Source organism: Amblyomma americanum, chromosome 6 (assembly GCF_052857255.1).
Source record: "Amblyomma americanum isolate KBUSLIRL-KWMA chromosome 6, ASM5285725v1, whole genome shotgun sequence".
Lineage (NCBI taxonomy): Eukaryota > Metazoa > Arthropoda > Arachnida > Ixodida > Ixodidae > Amblyomma > Amblyomma americanum.
In genome coordinates this window covers 79,335,432-79,357,932 of record NC_135502.1, presented here as the reverse complement: position 1 = coordinate 79,357,932, position 22,501 = coordinate 79,335,432, and the positions used below count along the sequence as shown (strand labels likewise).

Below are 22,501 nucleotides of genomic sequence, written 5' to 3'. Positions count from 1 at the left end.
TAGCACGCAGTGAAATGCTAAACGGTGGGACTTTGAAAATTAAAAAATCGCTTACAGTGCATTGCAGCCGGAAATGTGGGAGGGGGTGCAGAAAATGGATGTTAGGATTCTCTGTCCATGACCATAGCTCCTCTACTCTGAAGGAAGGCTACGATATGGCGCTTGGAAATTAGCAGCAGGGAGTAGGGGCGGCGGGGAGGGGTAGGAACAACGCATGCGCACAAGCACTCCAACAAGAGTACTGGCGAAGCAAAGGCAGCGTCTACACAGGCCTGTGGAGCTGGGCAGAGATAGCATAGGTGTCATTGCCTGCTGGAATAGCAAGTGTGACACAGCGTCAGTTAGTGCTCATTCCAAGTCGATGAATACAAGACCGCAGCGAAGAGTATCTAGGGTGTCAGTAGACACGATTTGCATATTGTGTGCCATTACTGCTACACCGTACCCCGCGCCGCCGGTGCTCAAGCACTGATTGGTCCCGAAGAGGCATGCGATCGCGCAGCTCACAGGCACCTGGCGCCATCTGGCGCCTTCAAGGCGACCTGCGCACGCGGAGTGGCAGAGCGCGGTGCGCGATGTGCGGTATGTGGTAACGGTAGCGGCGGCCGTATGGGCTGTGCTAAAGGAGTCACAATCTTTACTCGAGAGACAGCTGAGATACGATGCACCGCAAGCTTGAAACCTTGAGCGAACAAATCGTCCTGCGACCCTTCACTACTCTGCCATTCAATAAGGCTGCTAATGAAGGACGCGAACAGCTGGCTGAGATTCCGCGGAATATCTTCATTGCTTGTTGAACTCATTCATAAAAGCGTCTTAGAATTCCGCACGCCGTCGTCCAGGGTAACCTATGAGACCACTGATAAGCCGTCGTAGCATCGTGGCCTCGACAAGCCAGACACAAAGGTTCCTGCAAGAGCAGTTGATGTCGATGGAATGCTGCTATTCGGGAAATCCACAGGTGGCGCTCACAACACCGCACGCACAGAAAGGTTTCAAAGCCTGTGCACCTGGCAAGCGCACGAAAAGGCGATGAAAAACTAGAGAGGTAAAAAAGAAAAAAAGTTTTTCTTTGCTTCACTACTTCTTCTTAGGCGTCAAGAGGCAAAATTTACGAGCCGATGAAAAACAAAATAGCTCCTCCAGAAGACGCCCATCTCAGGGCGGCTTTAAAGAGGGTCCACATTGTGACTGCAAGAACTAGTGTCAGCGAATACAAACGGTCTTTCTATTCACGTCGGGAGCGTTACACAGCCCTATTCAAATGGACTGAGGTCGGAGACAGCACGTAAGCGCTCATGCAGACAGAAAACACTGCGCTTGCTTATAGTCACCACGGTGACTGGCGCCTTAGAGAGCTAAGTGTCTTCCCGCTTTCTGTTTGCTATGCACAAGCTAGAACTTGTGATCGAATGATACGCCCTCACTTCACGTAACTCAATTCGCAGTTAAAAACCCATCAACGTTCTTTCAACAAAACTCACCACTGTGTTCTCTTAAGCGTTCATTAAAAGTCACGAACAGGGCTTTAAAAAAGGGGACTTTCAGCAGGTCTTGACATTTACTTTAAGCACCGATATCGAATATTCTTTGAGCCCCCGTAGGGGCGTTCTTACGGCAAAGGCGCTGCTCCGAAGAACTGCTAAGTCAGTGTCAACTTGCACAAAGCACACACGAGTGGATCTCCATTTGGTGACGCTCAGGGGCAAGAGCGAATATAAATAGACACAAGCAAAAAAATGGGGGAGGAAATCCGCGGCGTCGAATCACCCGCCCTCTTCCCCTATTCCCCGGGAATTCCAAGTCGGGATCTTCCCTGTCTTCCAGGCGCAAGAGGACAGACGCTAATGCTGTTTGTTGTGTCACACACGCACACTCACCAGAACCTTTCTTTTTCGCCGACTGCACGAAGTGATTGCTTTATCCGGCCACTTTCGAGTGAGCTCAGTTCATTTGGCCGCCATAGACGCTGAAGGGGAGAGGGGAGGGGTGAGTGGCAAGCTCATTAACACGTCCGGTATAAAGTATACCAGCACGAAAAGGCAAGTGAAGTCAGCGCGAACAGTATCACTCCCGACTGGCTCGGAAAGGAAATGGTTCAGTCGGAGGCGAGACTGAGAAAAATAGAGGGAAAAACGTGCAAGCTGCTTCGCAAATTGCCTTCTCCTCAAAAGAGCTCGCTTTCTCGTCTACCCCCGGAGAAGACTGCAGATGGGAAGGTGTCCTTCTTTGCTGAGTAAATAGCTGCCCAAACGTAATCTATCCTCGTTCCCCTCTGCTTCTTCCCTTTTTCATGCTCAAACAATTAGGGAACGTAAAGAGAACGCCGTCTTAAAGGCACTGAGCCGGAAATTCGCAGATAAGGAAGTCGTTGTCAGCTAAAAGTGTTGCGCTGCGCAGAATAATCGGAGAGAGCTTCACTGCTGCGTTTGTTGGCCAGACTACAAGGACGTGAAAAGGTACTTCGCAAAATTTTCAAAGAACCCGGTGCGCAAAAATAAAAATAACTACAATTAAAAAGAACTCGTACAGTGTTCACTGTTGACCACACACTGCACTCAACGACCTCAACGATGGAAAACAAATTTGCCGACGTCCTGGAAATCCCGCTGCCTACGACTGAAGGCAGCGTATTGCAGGGCTAAATGTGGAGCAAATTCCTAGAGAGGTCAGAGGGCAGAGAACGCGGCAGTATGGAGACTTGCTGAATTTTCTCCGCACTCTCAAGACTTTGATGTGTGCCAGTTTTCCGAACCTGTCAAGCATATACTTGGGGCTTTTCTTCAATACGTGAATCAAGTAGAGACAGCCACTGCTTTGGACAACCGGCTGCTGACTGACTCCTTCATATCGACACAATGACTGAAATCTAATTCGGGCCTTACTGGGTATTTGGCGCACCAAGCTCCACGGTGTAATCAGCACCCTAGCAGTTACACCATTCCGCAGACACGCTCAACGTTCGGCGACGCGCGGTCTCGTGTTCTGCGCACTTGCAACTGTGCACCCACTTCCGGCTCCGCCTGCCTTCTAGTCTCAAAGCTTCTTAAACGGCCGATCGGGTTCCAAAACATCTCAAAATGCAGCCTGAAAGGTAATGCACATCCCGAAGAACTTGTCCAACATTCTCGGATAAAAATTTTGAAAAGTGGCAAATTGTAAGAAAGTGTTATGAAAATAATGAAGGTAATGCTCCATTCTTCTGATATGTAGCAAATTATTTCTTTTTAAAACATTTCCATAGATCGTATAGAAAAGTTAAGACTGCCACAGAAAACCAGTGGGGATCGCTTTTGACGATAGAAAAAACGTTAATAGAAAAACAATACAACACTGCCATTGGGTGACCTGCAGATATATTGATTGTCATAGTTAAATCTTGCATTATATGAAAAAAATGGGTTCATCAGCGGTTTCCTGCTCAAAAATGCATTTGTACAGAATTGTTGGGTATAAATGGTAAATTATTCGCGTGCATACAATTACTGGTTAAGATTTAAAAAGGTCAAGTTAAAATTTTATTTTAAGTGAGTGATTTAGACGCGTATTTTGGCTTAAATAATCTCACAGAGTCCAACTTAAGAGGGAACGCACCCGCAAGGGTATACTGATAACTAATTTGCGTGCCATTAGTGCTCAGCTCAAAATAAAAAAATATTAGCAAGAAGCGAATTCAAACAGCTGTCCTACGCGTCCAAAAACACAGCGCTAATCAATGGGTTATCTTTGCTCACAAATATCCTGGCATTTTAGCCCACGCGCAGAACAGAACATCGCGCGCCGGCGCATATCTAGTGTTTGTTGGTATTGATGTTGAGTGGGTCAGACAGGCACTCGTTTCCTTTCTTCTTCATCGGCATACGTTAAGTGTGTGCCATCGCTTTTGAGGCAACGACAATGTTATGACCCTTTTTTCCTTCCCCTCGACCTCCAGTAATTAGCAGAAAACTAGAGCGATCTGCCCGAGTCCACCGTCTTTGGCTCTTCTTTCCCCCCCCTCCATATCTCTCTTCCCTTACGCGTAGTTCAACAACTTGCGCAACCTAACACTGAAACGATAGTTTCATAGTCATTACCTCACTAAGTTAGTAGAACAGGCGCGTTGCACCTAATTACTAACTACCACAGGCATACCCAGCTGAGGGAAAACGAACATTGTGGCATGCAACGAGCAATACACGACATGAGCGCTGTGTCGTGCCTTCTTACACTTATCATACGTGAGCTTTGCTGTGTTGGGTTCTAAGTAGCCCTAATAACAGTTTAGACCCAGATCTACCTGGTCTTTCATTTCCCCTTCCTGTATTGCGAAAAGTCATGCACAAGCTAGCGATGACAGCGTTTGTTCTGACTATCAGCAATTTCGTTCACTTCACAAAAGCTTGCTTTGGCGCGCGCTCGTGTGTGTGCGTGTGTGCGTGTGCGTGTGCGTGTGCGTGCGTGCGTGCGTGCGTGCGTGCGTGCGTGTGTGTGTGTGTGTGTGTGTGTGTGTGTGTGTGTGTGTGTGTGTGTGTGTGTGTGTGTGTGTGTGTGTGTGTGTGTGTGTGTGTGTGTGTGTGTGTGTGTGTGTGTGTGTGTGTGTGTGTGTGTGTGTGTGTGTGTGTGTGCGTGTGTGCGTGCGTGCGCGCAACAGAAGCAATGTGCCTTCTCATATAAGCAGCGTCGTTACTTACAGCATTCTCTGTGCACAGCAATTTACATTTATTCGGCCTAAATTTTCCCGTATTGGTTTCGACATTTCTGGGAACACGAATTGTGAGGAATTCACTACACCCACCAGAGAAGGACCAGCGTCCCCGGCGCCCAATTCAGCACGAAGCAACGCGAATAATCTCCAATGCGTATCGCTTCCAATATGTTACAAGGCTGGAATCAGTGATGTGAAGAGAAAAACAAAACAGATACAATGAAGCATAGCCTCTCATTTCTGTTTTTCTGTCTCTGACCCAAGAAAGCACATATTCTTAAGCAATAAAAAAAAATCAGAGACGAAGGAAGCGAATGTCCAAAGTCTCGGGAGATTGATGACCATGAGAGGCGAGCCGAGGAGCCAAGCGCAGGCGGTTCCTTGTTCGACAAGGCGGAAATTGAATTGTAAAGTGCCGAAAGGTGCGTGGTCTGAAGGAGACATCGGTTTTGTCACGCCTTACGGGCACCGGGAATTTCTCTCGAAGAATGCCGCCTCCTTCACGACGCCGACATCGTTTGAGCCAACATCAGAACAAGGAAGCAGAAAGAAAGCAGAAAAAAAAAAGGGGGGGGGGGGGGCTTCCGTTAATCTATAAACGCGCGCTCGCGAAATAAATCGGTCGGCATCGACGGTTGGCCTGGGGTCACGCAGCTGTGCACAGGCGATGAATCGCGACGCAGAAGAGTCAGAAGTTTCCCGGCATGCGCGATCATTTCGAGCTTTGTCCTCAGTACTTGTTTTCACCCAAGACGTTCGCGCTGGACTTGTTTTTCCGCTTTTTCTAACCGATTCTATTCTCACGTTGTTGTTTTTTTTTGCCACAGACAGAAAAAGATGCAGTGAAACAGCTATTTATGTGCCAAATCCAGTCAGTCTACCCCCATTTCTATGTGGTATAGAGGGTTATGCAAGCTAGAAACAATATATGCTGTTTTGTAAGACGCAGAAAACAAAAGGCACATACTAACTGCTCTTTTCTGGCGCATGAGTTCTCAACAATGCATGCAAAGTTTGAGTGGCAAAATTACGCCATCATGCTCCCCTTGCAGAAAAAAGTAATGAAATAAGAAATGAAACTAGAAACGATTTTATCATAATTACTATCCGATTTGAAACACAAGCGATGAGAAACGAAAAAAAAAAGAAGCCACGCCTTTTTCACAGCTATCCTTGCACAGATCATGAATGGTTATTGCTGAAAATATGATCGCTAGGTTACTGGTTGCCCTTTTTACTATACTTGGGAGAGAAAATGCAGAAAATAGGCGTCGGGCTCTAAGCTGTGACGTATAATATACCCGTTTTCATGTGTGTGATTTTACTTTTTGTAGGGACTATATAAGTTAACGCACGAGCGCAAGTGTGTTTGCGTGCACGTGTCATTTATACGGGGTGATTTCTTTACGCGCTTACAGATTTTCATTTCCGAAATTCGGGGGAGGGGGGGGGGGGTACACTTAAGATCCACAATTTAATGGTATAAGGCGGCAGCGGTTCCTCTTGCCCACGCAGACATGGACACTGTTACCTCTCTCACAATCGCAATCATTATGTGAAAGACTACACGACAAACATATAAAGCCCCGCTTTAACCAAACCGTTCAAACGTGCATGCGTGGCTTAGCGGAATTGTGTTTAACTCGCAACCCGAAAGTCTGGGGTTTCCGATGCGCCGCAGGTGTGGATGGCGCCATTTATGGAAGCCTTTTGTAACAACCACTTTTTCGACCAGTCCGCAGCTTTCCGTCACACCGACGGCAACGCCGACACTGGCTTTTTTTTTTTTTGCGACAACGGATCGTTTTCGTGTAATAACTGTGAGAAATACATTGGCGTGGTGTGTGCACGTTGACTGTACATAAAAGCGGACATTATGCGCGTGACAGAGTTCAACAGTAAACGATCAATCGTATAAAATTATTCAATCCAATTTTTTATTCATGATTTTTGAGGCCGACAGTACATCGAAAAATTGAAGGCCATCAGCATAGCAGGTGAGCCCAGCTTTTTAACTTTCTTAATCAGTAATGTAATTCCACGTATCTAACGTAAAATATACGAATTTGAAAGCTCGTTTAATTGGCATTCCCGCGTTCAATATATAAAATTTTAGGTGTTTACTTTTCTTACTTGGTTAATAATAAATGGTTTTTTGGGGAAAGGAAATGGCGCAGTATCTGTCTCATATATCGTTGGACACCAGGAAGAATAGGTGCCGTAGTGGAGGGCTCCGGAATAATTTCGGCCACCTGGGGACCTTTAACGTGCACTGACATCGCACAGCACACGGGCGCCTTAGCGTTTTTCCTCCATAAAAACGTAGCCGCCGCGGTCGGGTTCGAGCCCGGGAACTCCGGATCAGTAGTCGAGCGCCCTAACCACTGAGCCACCGCGGCGGGGTCTTACTTGGTTCCGATGATTGGATTTGTGCGCATTCATTGCCTATAAGCTAAACATAGCTTGTGCAGCTAGTTTTAAAAACAACTGCAAAAGCAAAAAATAAAGAATGGACTGGAACGCAAAATTTCTCATGCGCTCTGAAGCATTCAACGCTTAGCTCAAAGCTAACTTGTAACTTCGGGGAAAATTAAATTATGTTAAGCAGGTTTTCCACCACGTGTAGTGGGTTGGTCAAAAGTTCTCAGACCACATGGCCTGCTTTTCAATGGTATATCTTGGCAATTAAAATGCCGATAAAGCTATCAAGGTTCTCAGAGAGTAGAACGATACTTCTTCGAACCTCGACAGATATTTCTAGCTTTTAGAGTATCGTAACTGCCCGACAATACTGCTCAAAAACAGACTATGTGGCCTGGGAACTTTTGACAGACCCTTACGCGATGTACTACGTTGGAAATCCGCCTCCCGTCTTCAATATTCCGCTGATCTAAAACGGCGCCGCTTAAATTTCATTTTCTTCGCCTCAGCGACGAGACGCCTGCCGGGACAGGTGGGGCAAACATCGGCGGCCTTCTTATTACCTTTCACTCTCGTTAACTCTAAACACTTCGGAGAGCCCGCGAGGCAGGTCAAACAGGAAGCGAGTTTTATTTATTCAGCGTCGCTCCGCATAAGATATCACCTGTGCGAGAAGAGAGTCTTTCCCCGGGATGTCCAGAAAGAATTAGCGCCGCATGAATAATCTATTACGTAATTAAGGCACTAGTGTTTAGGAGGGTCACCGCTGGTCTTAAACAGTGGGTCGTTAAACATGCGCCCGTAAGCTTATCACCAAAGTACGCCTGCATATTGTATGCTCTCGCCGAGGCCATGTGTGCCGCGTGTTGTCTTAAGAGCAACGAGGAAAAAAATAAACGACTAACAGCTCAAGCTTCAGAATGGATTATGCTCAGCGCAGCTAAATGATGGTCCCGCCAATGAAGTTTTTGAACCTGCCGCTCTTCGTGCTTCAAGTATACTGCCTTTGAACGGTCCGCGTTCTTCTTCTGATCAAGCGAATCAGGTTACAACGCTCTTCTCTCTATAAATGAATAACCACCATTTTGATCGTGGCCTGGCGACTAAACAAAAGAACGTATTTCGTTTAACTTTTTTTTTTCTTGAGGGGGGGGGGGGGGGGGGGGGGGGGGGGTCGTCATGTTCTACCATCAACTTTAAGTCTTCCCTTCAAGAAAGATAAATTTAAATAGTCTTGAAGAGCTCTTCTAGAATAGCAGCGCGCGTACATACCCCGTTGTTAATAATGTACAGGGCCACTCTCGGGTTTTGTTAATCTTTGAGAACACCGTGACGAAACACCGCAGTCAGTCCACCGAGAGCTCACTTTACGATAGACGAGGCACGGGGAGAGTCTGTAGTTCGAAGGTAGCTGACTGCCGCATGGGTTCCTTTGTTTTTGTTTTTTGCATTTTTTGTCCAAGACGAGTGAAGGCACCTCTGCATTAAAATGCAAAAAAAAGAAGACAAGCCCCCGCGGTGGCTCATTGGTTATGACGCTGGCTGCTTATCCGAATGACACGGATTCGACTCGGGTCATGGCGGTCGCATTTCGATGGAGGCGAATTGCTAGAGACCCGTGTACTGTGCGATGCCAGTGCACGTTAAAGAGCCCCAAGTGGCCTAAATTACCCGAAGCCCTCGACTATGGAGTCTGAACAGCATTTGGGCGTTAAATCTCATAAAACCTACCCCCCCCCCCTCCCGAAAAAAAAAGGACAGCTGGCTAAGTTCGGCTAGCGCCACTGAATGTGTGTATACGTGATTTCGGACAGATGATTCACAAATCCCACTTTAATTAGGCACCTGTTTATTATTTTACAGCTGATTTCTAGGGAGCTCCCTTCAAACCTGATGGTTATCGCAATGAAGTGGCCAGTTCCGAATGTGTGCAAATATTCAGGTATCCTTGCGCAGGTCATTAACCAGTCCAGAACCGTTTTGCTGAAATTTAGATGCTGAGAGCACTCGCGCGGTAGGACCAAGATATCTCTGTTGATATATTCTTCTTAATATCTATGCATATACAAAAATTAGGTCACTCTGAAGAATGTTTCTCTCATTCGTCAAAAGACCCACGGTGTGGGCGTTAAGATCCTCTTCCTCATCGTTGTTTTGGATTTGGTCTGGGAGGTACAGCTCGATGGAGTCACCCATTCCCCATGGCATCGTTCGGTCACCCTGGCACTTTATGAGTATTATCTGATTTGTTTGTTTAATGGCACATGGGCAGTTTTGCCAAAAATGCCACGGCTAATCCTTTTGAGACCCGCCGCGGTGGCTCAGTGGTTAGGGCGCTCGACTACTGATCCGGAGTTTCCGGGTTCGAACCCGACCGCGGCGGCTGCGTTTTTATGGAGGAAAAACGCTAAGGCGCCCGTGTGCTGTGCGGTGTCAGTGCACGTTAAAGATCCCCAGGTGGTCGAAATTATTCCGGAGCCCTCCACTACGGCACCTCTTTCTTCCTTTCTTCTTTCACTCCCTCCTTTATCCCTTCCCTTACGGCGCGGTTCAGGGGTCCAACGATATATGAGACAGATACTGCGCCATTTCCTTTCCCCCCAAAAACCAATTATTATTATTATTATTATTATTATTAATATTATTATTATTATTATTATTAATATTATTATTATTATTATTATTATTATTATTATTATTATTATTATTATTATTATTATTATTATTATTATTATTATTATTATTATTATTATTATTATTATTATTATTATTATTATTATTATTATTATTATTATTATTATTATTATTATTATTATTATTATTATTATTATTATTACCCGTTTGGTCTGCCTGAGGTGGAGTATAAGATTCACTTATAACCAGGCTAGAGGAAACCTTGTGTTTATAGGAAAACTAGCGGGTAGCCGGCGGCAGTGAGAATCAAACCCCGTACCTCCTGAAAACTACTGAAAACTAGTATGCTCAAACCCAGACTAAACACACAAAGACCATAGCCCATATAAGCTAGTTCAATAATGCTATTTTAACAATAAAAATGAACACATCGCACAGCCAGAACCCCGTACCTCATGAAAACTAGTATGCTCAAACCCAGGCACAACACACAGACCATGGCCCATATAAGCTAGTTCAGTAATGACACTTTAACAATAAAAATGAACACATCGCACTGCCAGGCAAACCTTGGAGAAATTTTGCCATCTGAAAACAGGTTTTGTGCATATCCAAAACATTTTGTTAGCGTAAAGCTTAGTTTTCCGTGAGCACTTCTCACCCAGCTACTGCATGCTATAGGCAACGACATGCCTACAGAGCTATATAGCCGGCCTTTCAATTTTTTTTCTTTCAATTTCACCGCCGTAGTGGATCAGAGCGCATACTGTACGGCGCATGAGGCCAAGGTCGCGAGATCGAATCCCACCGTGGCAGCCACATTTTTTTATGCAGGTGTAATGCAAGGACACTCTTCTGCTGTGTGATGTGAGTGCACGCTAGAACCGCAGGTAGTAGAAATTAACCTGCATCTATCCTCTGGCGACCTACGGCATCTCATGCCGTCTCGCGTAGACCCCCCCAACATGTAGCTTCTGCACATTAAGCCTCACATACACCTACCATCCAAAATTTTTCCTTTGTGTTCTAGCTCTCTGTTTTATATTTTTGTTCTATGTCCAAAGCGAGAAAACGTTTATACCGTTGTAAGGATTCACTGAACTCGATATTCTGACCACAAGCAGTTGCCGAAAAATATTAGCGCGACGTGTCTCCTTTATTGCCTTTTTTTTAAATTTCCGCCCACATCACGTGCTCACGGTAATCAGATGCCATGAAAAGGTAGTGCAGGCACAGCACTGGTTCCTTGAATCTGAAGCATAATATGCATTGAGTCACCATGGCGGAAAAAGTACTTTGGCTCATATTGTCACAAGGTGTGTGATGAAGGCCGAATTTTCACTGACGTCTTATCGATGGGATAAATACGAACAACATTGGTCGTCAAAATGCCAAGAAACTCGGATTAGAGTCCTTTCGCCTCACACAAATTGCGTTGTTCTATGAATACATCCCTTTGAACTGATGTGTCATGACGCGAAAGCCTCATCTTTGCAGTTCTTACCCTAGACGACTGGCAAGGCTAAATATCCGCAGTGAATTTTGTTGCCTAAAGGTTAAAAACAAGCGAGAACAGATGCAAACACGCAGAGATAAGTTGTGAAAATAAAAATGCATAGTCATACGCAATCCGTTAAAATACTAGAACCAGCAGTGATGGTCGCAGTAAAAAAATGGATTCAGCCCGCTTGAATCTCAATCTGATGTTCTGCACGTTATTCCATGGCAATTTTTTCATCGCGCGCACGTTATATTTGATATAAGCAGAGTTATTGTAGAAACTCCGCCCTCGCTTTCTGAGCCATCTCTATTTCCAATTCATTTCGCTTTAATAAGCGCGGACATAAGCCGAGTGAAAGCAGTGCTTCAATAGCGGCCCTGCCTATAGGCTAATTGCAACCGCCACTCTGCAAATGGCCACGAATGAAAACGAAACCAAGCCTAAAAACACTCTCTCTGAAGTATACCGCACGCATTCCCGCATTGCCCGCATCCTTCTACGTCGCCTCAACCATTCTCGCACCAGCGCTGTAAGCGTTTAATATACTAAATAGCGATCCAGAGAAAACAAAAAACAGAATTTTCTTCTAGATAAAAAGAAAGCGCGCGCGGATATTAGCAAGGTTTCAGCCTACCTGGATTAAGCTGGTGAGTGGTAAAATCAATCCCAAGTTGGAAGTGTTTTTTTTATCATCTGTCGCGGACAACGTATAATAGAAGCTTGAAATAAAAGAGTTTGCTCATTGCCGCTTAGTTTTCTTTATTATTATTATTTTCTCTTCCCTACTAGGCAGCGACCAAACCAACGCTCACTCTAAATCACGCGAAACACTCGAGCGCAGCCGCTCGCTTAGCGGCAATGATTGAAGTCAGTGCACGTCAACAAGTGCACTCATTAATGGGCCGCGCTCTATTCCCTCAGCCCAGCTCTCTTTTTTTCGTCTCTGCCCAATGGGGCGCACGCTTGGCTTAATGACCCCCCCCCCCCCCCCTTAATAGCGACGAGGCGACATACGCTCCGTCGTAAATAATAATAAAAAAAAAGACCCGACAGAACCGGCCGTAGACTCGACACAGCAGTTGTACAGGAGCAACGCGCAGAGCGGCATACGCGGCGACGACCACAGCGAGACGCCTGTCCGTCATGAGGGGGACGTCTGTCGCACGCCAGGGAAGCAGCGCGCGCGTCGCTAATTACCCGCGTTTTCGCCTCACGCTGCCTAATTAAGCCCGAATAAACGAGCCTCTCGCCTCTCCTCCCCCCTGCTTTCCTTCTACCAGGCCGAACTTCCTCGCATATACTATTCCCAGCTTCTATCAGCGTGGCCCATGCACTAAACGGCGTCGTCCAAGAGTCTGTTCAGGAAGGAGACCTCATGTAAAGCGCGCCTGGTCCTAAAGAAGTGGCAACATCCTTAAAGCCCTGTGGCATGCTCGCGAAACGAAACCAACGGTATCTCACGCGGCACAGAGCAGCCGTGCGTCTGAAGAGTGCGATGGTGCAGTCCCGCGCACCCCCCCCCAGGACTGTTGGCGAAGGCTTTCAGCACCCTCAATTGCTCCATACTTTTACCCCACTTCCTCCCCTTCTTCCCCACCCTGGTTTGGGCACGGTTCTGAGAGCCATGTTCTTGGCTGTTTTCAAGTGGGTGATATGAGATGTGTGAGCGAGGAGGAGGAAGTGTGAGACGGAGAAGGTGGATGGTGTGGGAAGGAAGGCAGGAAAGAAAGGGGAAAGATTAACAACTTCGCACTGAGTGGCGTAATGGGCGAAGCTCCGAGCGGAAACGCCCCCGCATGCTCCGGCAGCCTTGCTTTCCGAAGCGTTTCACGCTCGTCATAGAGGCGCCGATGCAAACTCTCTCGCCGTGGTGCAGGGAAGTGTTATACAAACGCCTCCTCCGGTGATGAGGTTTTTATGGTCCTGACAAGGGTCGGGTTGCTAAAGAGGCCACGATTGTAACTCGATTTTTGTAGTCCTTTTTGATGTTGGTGCTTTTTTGTTTTTTATTCAGGGCGCGCGCCTCCGTCTTCAGAGGAGTACCTCATTTATGTAACGACAGCGCGAGATGTGTCAGGCTGGCCGACAGTATGCAGTTATGTTCACTGAAAGCAGCCTAGGTAATAGCGCAACCGTACTTGTGTCGTTGGCGTAAGCGCTTTAAAGTAACGCGCTATGAGAAGTAACAGAGGAGCCTAATAGAGCATGCTAACTTCATTTGCGTTTTTTGCATTAAAAATCAATGATGAGGGAAACATCTCTAGCGGCGTCGTCTGTCTGCGAGTCTCCGAGGACTCCGTTGAAAGCGCCACTTTGGCTTTAGCCCGCAAGAGGGCGCCAATGCCGTTTTGGCGTGCTGACGATGAATTCGGGCTTGCCAGCCGAGGAGGAGCCTCGAGACGAGTAGCTAAGCATAACGACATTCGTGTTATACGTGCATTCGTAGTTCTTTACTTCGCTCCGCTCCTTCGCCATCAGCAAACGACCAAGGAACGCTGTTCAGAGCAACGAAGAAAAATCCATCTCGACCAACCGCGCCGCGTATGAAAGCGAAGATCGCAAACGCACGCAACTAAATTAGGCAGGAAATGGGTGTGTTGTATGTTCCTGTCGTTATTGACCAAATGCATGAGGGTAGCCGGACAGGACCCGAAGTCGAACGTTCTGTTCGACTAACATGGTTCCCGTTTTCCTGCTAAGTAAGCCGATTTTTTTCCCTCTTTCTCTCTGCTCAGTTCTCTTTACTATAACGTGCGTTCCAAAATGAGAGCGAGGTTTTTCTTTCCGCACATTCCATTCAATGGGTCGCGCCGAGAGGGAGTATGAGAATTATGCAACAAAAAAACACATCAACAAAAGCAAAAACGTAACAAGCGACGGGACCAATCGGACGACGAGACTGTCGACGTTGCTTTTCGGATCCGCACACACGCCCGCGGCGACGTCGACCCTCCTTTCATAGCTGCGCTCCCCTTTGGCCCGCGCCACAGGCAGCAGCAGCAGCGGCGAATGCGTTCGCGAACGCATCCTCGCGTGCCGGCCTGCAGCGCGCAGTGTCTTCTTCCATGGGGAGCGGGGGGGCAAGCACGTGCTGCTGCAGCCGCATCGCAGCGAAAGAGCCCCCGGGGTGCTTCCGCAGCGGAGCACAAGAAAGACCCTTCCATCCGGGCACGATGATGACGACTAGCAAGCCGGGCTCTCTCCGCACTGCCTCTGCATACCTTGCTTATGCGTGTCGCTGCAGCCCCGCTCACTCGCTCCTCAGCGTACGCTTTGAAAGGAGGTCCTTAATTCTATCTTCGTCAGCGGAATTCGGCCCTTCCCCTTCCCCATCCATTTTCCACCTTTCCCGCGCAGACCCTTCGCCGACCAAGCTTTTCTCCGTGTTTGATCCGAGATGACGGCATACCGTCGATTCAAAAATGCCTGACATATAGAACGAAGAAGAAGAACAAAAAGAAAGCATAAGCCATGCGTGAGGTCATACCTATACAGCTCTTCATAAAATTGACGTCACCCTTTTTTATTTTTATTTTTTGCTTGTTCTTGTCACTAAAAATATACCGCGGGGCTGCGTTCTATTGCGCCACATACGCGCCAGTCGGATTTTAATTTTCAGTCATTCCGCGACAAGCTCTTTCTAGCACATGGCAGGTTCCCTTTTCGTCCCCGCGTACGGTGCTCCTGTGGCTCGGCTCTGTCTCCGCTCCCCGCGCGCGCGAGCCTCGCAGTTGAATTCGTCTCCTGGACGACGAGGTGTACAAAGGAATAGCAAGGTTTGAAGATGTTATTAATCGGAGAGAAATGTCACGACGAGCGCCTCTGCCCCACTCGCGACATTTGAAAAGAGGAAAGAGGGAGGGAGAAAGAAAGATGAAACAAGGCGAGTGGGACGAAGTCAGGGATGACGAAAATAATGTACAGAATAACGAGACGAAGAAGAAGAGGAAACAAGCGCTTCGGAAGAGAATCTCGCATGGCCATGAGGGACAGAGCCATTCAACTCCACTAAGGCGGAAATGATCTGCCTCGTGTGGAATTTTTGCTGCGATGCCTTTGAGCCCAGCTCCGATGTTTCTTCGTTCGCTGGTTATTTTTTCCAGCCGCCTCGCTCTGCTCGCTGAGATGACGTTTCGTGTGTTTCTCGGCGGAACGCAATCTTTTGACGCGAAAGAAGAATTTAGAAGAGCGCTGCTGCCAGGGGGTTGGACGACGCTCGCTGAGCTGTCCGTCAGCGCGAATGGCAACCGCGAGGGGTCGGGGAAGCTGAATTCCGCGGCATATTTTCTTTCTTCGGAGAAAGAATGGAATCGGCATCAGTGTAATAAAAGATTCTCGAGGTGCACGCAAGTGTAACGTCTTTTTTATTTAGTTTTTTTACATGTAACACGGTAGCGCAAAACATTAATGGAACTCAAGCTTGCTGTTCTTGTTTTCTCCTGCATATGCGGCGTTATTCACATAACTGCGTTGTGCATGACGTCATGCAGTCACTGTACAGCCTTTGCCAAAGCTTTAGAGCAAGCGTTCTTGCTTCTAAGCCGCACTGCGACAACCTCGTCGCGTCCATAAAAGTCCTTACCTTAGGAGGCGGGATGATCAGAGTTCCTCTTACCTTAGAGAGATTTGGAAAGCTAAGGATGTATAACGAGTCATACGGCGCGGCACAGAAACAAGCACCCCTGGGCTACTAGCTTTTGACAGAAGGTGTACGTACCTCAAAACTATGAGCAGTTCCTATTCCGGTGCGGACTTTTCCATGAAGTAGCACTATCCTGTTATGAGCGTCACTTTTATCGGCAAATAAGACGTAGGCCTATGTGCTCTGATTAGAGGGTCCGGCTGATGATCATCATCATTGTCATCATCATCGTAATCAGCCTGACTACGCCCACTGCACGGCAAAGGCCTCTCTCATGTCTCTCCAATTAACCCTGTCGTTTGCCAGCTGTCCGGCTGATATCAGCGCGCTTTAACGTTCAACTGCTTTGAAGCTGCCTGGGGCTCTTGTTGTAACCTTCTTGGGGTGTTTGATATTAAACCATTCCATAAGCTTTTCCGAAAGCAAGTGCCTGCCTCATTCGCAGTGTTGTCACTCAACACTGTGTTGTCACTCAACGCAGTGTTGTCAATGCGCTCAACAAGTTCCGTGAGCCAGTAGCGCGGACTTCTGGAAAAAGTCATTTACACACTAGAGAACACAGACGAACCAAAGCCCACAACGAATGAAAAGGAGAGCGCCAGTGCTTACTTCGAACAAAACGTGATGCCGAGAAGCATCCATATTACACGTCCTCGAACGCCACTACATGCATCCACTAGACAAACAGGAACAAAATCCAGGTCTCGGAAAGACAAGCAGAAAAGCCTGCAGAGTTTTATAGCGAAAGCACTACTCCTCCCGTACAAAGCTGAAGGTTATGTGGCTATGAAACGTGGCCTCCAAATCAAAAGGAGCGGAGGCGTGGCTCTGACGTCATGCCATGTGACTCACCACGCCTCGCCACAGCTGCGCGCATTGAGCCGACGGCGCTCGCTCCCCTCGCAACTATCGAATCACGTGACTCGCTGCGCCTCGGCCCAGCTGCGCGCGTTGAGCCGACGGCGCTCGCTCGCCTCGCAACTATCGAATCACGTAACTCGCTGTGCCTCGCCACAGCTGCGCGCATTGAGCCGACGGCGCTCGCTCCCCTCGCAACTATCGAATTGCGTGACTCGCTGCGCCTCGGCACAGCTGCGCGCGTTGAGCCGACGGCGCTCGCTCACCTCGCAACTATCGAATCGCGTGACTCGCTGTGCCTCGGCACAGCTGCGCGCGTTGAGCCGACGGCGCTCGCTCGCCTCGCAACTATCGAATCACGTGACTCGCTGCGCCTCGCCACAGCTGCGCGCATTGAGCCGACGGCGCTCGCTCCCCTCGCAACTATCGAATTGCGTGACTCGCTGCGCCTCGGCACAGCTGCGCGCGTTGAGCCGACAGCGCTCGCACGCCTCGCAACTATCGAATCACGTGACTCGCTGCGCCTCGGCACAGCTGCGCGCGTTGAGCCGACGGCGCTCGCTCGCCTCGCAACTATCGAATCACGTAACTCGCTGTGCCTCGCCACAGCGGCGCGCATTGAGCCGACGGCGCTCGCTCCCCTCGCAACTATCGAATTGCGTGACTCGCTGCGCCTCGGCACAGCTGCGCGCGTTGAGCCGACAGCGCTCGCACGCCTCGCAACTATCGAATTGCGTGACTCGCTGCGCCTCGGCACAGCTGCGCGCGTTGAGCCGACAGCGCTCGCTCCCCTCGCAACTATCGAATCACGTAACTCGCTGTGCCTCGCCACAGCTGCGCGCATTGAGCCGACGGCGCTCGCTCCCCTCGCAACTATCGAATTGCGTGACTCGCTGCGCCTCGGCACAGCTGCGCGCGTTGAGCCGACAGCGCTCGCTCCCCTCGCAACTATCGAATCACGTGACTCGCTGCGCCTCGGCCCAGCTGCGCGCGTTGAGCCGACGGCGCTCGCTCGCCTCGCAACTATCGAATCACGTAACTCGCTGTGCCTCGCCACAGCTGCGCGCATTGAGCCGACGGCGCTCGCTCCCCTCGCAACTATCGAATTGCGTGACTCGCTGCGCCTCGGCACAGCTGCGCGCGTTGAGCCGACAGCGCTCGCACGCCTCGCAACTATCGAATCACGTGACTCGCTGCGCCTCGGCACAGCTGCGCGCGTTGAGCCGACAGCGCTCGCTCCCCTCGCAACTATCGAATCATGTGACTCGCTGCGCCTCGGCACAGCTGCGCGCGTTGAGCCGACGGCGCTCGCTCACCTCGCAACTATCGAATCACGTGACTCGCTGTGCCTCGGCACAGCTGCGCGCGTTGAGCCGACGGCGCTCGCTCGCCTCGCAACTATCGAATCACGTGACTCACTGCGCCTCGCCACAGCTCGTATGCGGCGCCGACGGCGCTCTCGCAACTGCCGGAAATCACGTGACGCGCCGTTCGCTTTTTAAAAGCGTGTGTTTAGCTTCACGCAAAGCCACGGCTGAGCAACGTGCCAGAACTATTGCTTCGACGATGTACAGTCGCCGCCAAGCGGAATCTGATTATCTTTACGACATAAAAAGGCGTCAGATTGGATAAGCATATTTAATAGAGCTTTCACTCGCCTTACTGGGTTCTGCCGGGTTGAACCGCAGCTAATTTTTAAAACATGAGTTTTCTGATGTTATAATCTTTTCGGTCTCTCTCGTTTCCCGCTTTAGTTTAGTGCTTGTGCACATATAAACGCATGCTTCTGAAAATTTGGCGAAAATAGATTTCGTTGGAAGCTAGCGCTCAAGCAGCACTTTTGTTTCGTTTGTCCCTAGTCTACTCATCGCGCTACAGTGTTCCAAGCGCGTATTTATTCGCAGTGCTCTACCATCCCTGCCAGTTAAATCAGACGTGCAGATTTCAAAATTATTTGTCTAATGCACCCTCGGCACCGTACTAAACTAGGCAGTGCAGGAAAAAAACACTTTATTAATGCTACTCCTCCTGCAGATTACTTGCTTTTGGGATAACCATTATTAAACGCGATGCTCATTCTTACTTGCGTTCGATACATTGTTGGCTTCGGGGCATTTATAACTCTCCGTTCGGGTTTCCTCCTGTCTTTACTCATCGTAAAAACTTGTAGCTATCAAGCGCATGTTTCACTCAATTACGGACCTGGTGATTCCTAGCGCGTTATCATCCTGAATAATAAGAAAATTTTGCAAGTTAAACTAACGCACACGCCGTAAGCTGCAGCTCACCTAGCTTCGCTGGAGCCAAGCTGCTTTTAAAGCACTGGAAATATTATTTGAGTCCCGTTTCAGCCCATGGTCCACAGCTTAGCAGGTGTTTCAGGAAAGCTGATCGCTAATTTTTAAAAATTGGGTTTTTGAGGTAAAGGGAAGCTCTTTGCGGCATAGTAATTCCAGTGCTGGCGGACGTCAAAAAACAGGCGGATCATGTTAACAAATGGAGTGATTAAGTAAATTACAATAATTAACTGTTATTGATAAGCGTCCGATTCTAATTAGAAATTTGCAGCCAGCCGTTAGTAACAGCCATATCAGTTTTTAGAATTTCGAAAACCCGATTACCGTCGCCACTGTGACTTGACTAATTTGGGCCATTTATTTTGCCCTTTATTGCCCAAAGCTACGCCTATCAAACAGCGTCACTGCGTGGCGCAGGCACCATGCGATAAACCCTGCCCCGCCCGGGCTGGAGCAACGAAGTGCCGAGGAGCACCAAAGAACATGCAGGGCCGAGACTGTAGTGTAGTACGTGTGTCACAGTGTGACGCATTTGATTGACGTCACTTTGCGCCCTACCACAGACGAGAGGTTTTCAAATGGCGCAAGAAATGGCACAAATTTGTCGAATCACAGCGGCAATTCATGCTGAAATTCTGAAAACTGATACGGTCATTACTATAGTATCTGACTGAAGGACTATGCCATTACTGAACGCCGGCTACAAATCTCTGACTGCAAGAGGGCGCTTATACGTAATAGTTAGAAAGTTAACTGTTAGAACTCAATTAATTACGTACTAGTTAACATCATTTCCTGTGTTTTCTTTTTTTGTTACGTCCACCAACCCTGGCATTAATATGCCGCAAAAAACTCCTCTTTATCTCAAATACCCTATTATTAAAAATTAGTGGCGGGCTTCCATGTAAACACCTGGTGGTTCTTCGCCAATTGTTACGCTGCGAAAACTGAGTAACCCTCAAGTATTCCATGCGAAAAGCGGAGAGAAAGTAATCAATGCTGCATGCTGCCGAAAGGCACCGTGGGCATGACAAGAGCCTCTGATGGCCCCAAAGTCTGAAAAAGATCAAGAAAGAGAAAAAAAATTGAGAAAAGAAAGTTTGTAAAAACAAGAGAACCGGAGCAGTTGTTCGCTGTCTGCTTTATTTACGAGGAACATGGGTGTGAGCGCCTGAAAAAGTTCATGAACGAGTAACAACGAAACCTGTGCTCCGCGTCGCCAGTGATCAGTCGCGGTCGATGCAGTCGGCGAAGACAACAAAACGAATCGCCTATCACATCGAGGATAAGCACCCTCCGCGCTTCATCATTATCGTCAGCAGCCTGACTACGCCCACTGCACGGCAAAGGCCTCTCCCATGTCTCTCCTATTAACCCTGTCCTTTGCCAGCTGCGCCCACCGTATGCCCGCAAACATTATTCTTAACCTCATCCGCCCACCTAACTTTCTGCCACCCCCTGCTTCGCTTGGCTTCTCTTAGAATGCACTTATCCTTGTCTAATAAAGTACCGCATTGCGTCACAAGCATGCATTCCACATCTTCGAACATCCTCCAATATAATCAGTATATCTCGATGAGCCAGCTCGTCGCAATGCGCAAGGCGCCTCCAGTATACGTTATTCTTATTGCACGAGCTTTCCTGCGTTTCGATGGAGCTGAACCGTAGAAATGGCCTACTGCCGTGCGATTCAGTGCACGTTGAAGAACTCTTCTTTATCGAAATCGATCCGGAGCCCTCCTCTACGGCGCCTCGTTCTTCGTGCTACTTTTCACTCCCTCCATCTCTCCCCGCACGGCACGGTTTCTATGAGTATTCAACACTTTGTGCGCCTTTCGTTTTCTCAGAAATCATTTGCACTTTTTTATTATTGTGTAAATAGTTTTTTTTTTTGTACAATACCTCTCCCTCATATTCTTCTCTCCTGTCCCCTCACCTCTTTCATTTCATTTCTACATTCTGCCTGCTATCCTTTTTTCCGATGCACCAGGTCAGGTGCTTCAGTATCGATAGCAGATGCCGGGGCTATCAAAAATCTATTCCTTCCTTTTTATTATCATTTTAATAAACCACTTACTACTACTGCCTTTTTTGTGCGCTTCAGTAGTATACGAAAGTTTCGCCGTGGCTTCACTCTCATGCCTGCTATCGTAGGCGTGATCAGAGGTAGTGAGGACAGCAAGCGACGGCAGCTAGAGCACGCTGACAGAGAAGCTTTCTTCATGAAGGGTCGAGCGGCGTGCGCATGATAGTGTCGTGTTGATAAAGATGGCGAGACGCCTGTCTAGAGCACCCCATCTGAATTCTCCGGGCTGCATGCACGACATCTAGCAATAACGCTGTCCTTAAAATAGGAGTCGTCGCTACATGTCACACGTACACTCCGGAGTACACAGCTAGGGAGTTTCGTAAGCAAGCGTTTTGCCTTCGATAGATGCGCGCTGCTGTTCCTGTTTGCCGGTTACTCTATCGCACACTGGATCCAGCCTCGCGTGCCTCATTGCAGCCTAACATGGTGACCTCCTCGTCATCACTCTTTCCCATGCATCGTCATTTTCTTTTCCTTTCACTCGTTCATTGCAGCAGGCAGCAAGCACGGTTTTACGGTGTCTTCTCTAGCGTTCTTGGCATTACCCCTTGTCTTCCTTTACTCCCTCATTGCTGATAAAGTTTTGTGTGAAAACCGCAAGTAATTACTGCGACTGTGTGCTTACAGCGGCGAGTATAGATGTTTCTCGAGGCGATCATTACTGTATGTTGACTGTCCATGGTCATGCCTCTCATCGGGAAAGCGAACAACAGGGCAGCCATTGCTCGGTTGGTGCTATTCCTCATTGTGTGCGGTCTTTTGAAATCCTGCATCGACTGCACACAAACGACCAACTTTTGAACGTACTGCAATGATAACATCGCACTGAGGGACGTGCAGCAGTCACAACGCTGATCACAGCCGACATGTCAGCTGGCCGTCATCGCTCATCAATCGCCAGCCTCCTTGAATAAATGTATGACGCAGCGCACTGCTAGGAGTTGAAGTTGTGGCTTGTGCATAGACCTGGAAGTTAGCTTCTGTTTATGGCACTGTGGGGGAGAATATGGACCGATTCTTTGACAGAACTGAAATTTGCCGTTACCTTGCTTTTCTCAACGAAGATACGCTTCGCATCTGGAAAAGTTTGTGGAGGGCCAGAGTAGTGCTAGTGCTGACGTATCGGGTACATGGGCAATTAATACGTAGTGTCATTGAATAAATGCAGACGAACATAATTATTGTTTTTTTTTTCAATTCACTGTATGCATGATACGGTTACGCTTCCGGTATTCTGAGTCTGCTTTCCCTGTGTTTGCTTCGTTCGTATCCTCACATCTTTTTCCGCCTTTTCATCCACGGTCAGACCGGGATAACAAAGCGCAAGCGTGAGACCAGTTTTTGTGAGACCACACTGTGTAATTGACCCCAT

General features: G+C 48.2%; 1 protein-coding gene across 1 annotated transcript in view; it reads left to right on the top strand.

Annotated features, from left to right (window-relative positions):
• Nucleotides 1-22,501, top strand: part of LOC144093772 (cell adhesion molecule DSCAML1-like) — a 238,465-nt gene that overhangs the window by 179,890 nt on the left and 36,074 nt on the right. The gene's annotated exons all lie outside the window — the stretch shown is intronic.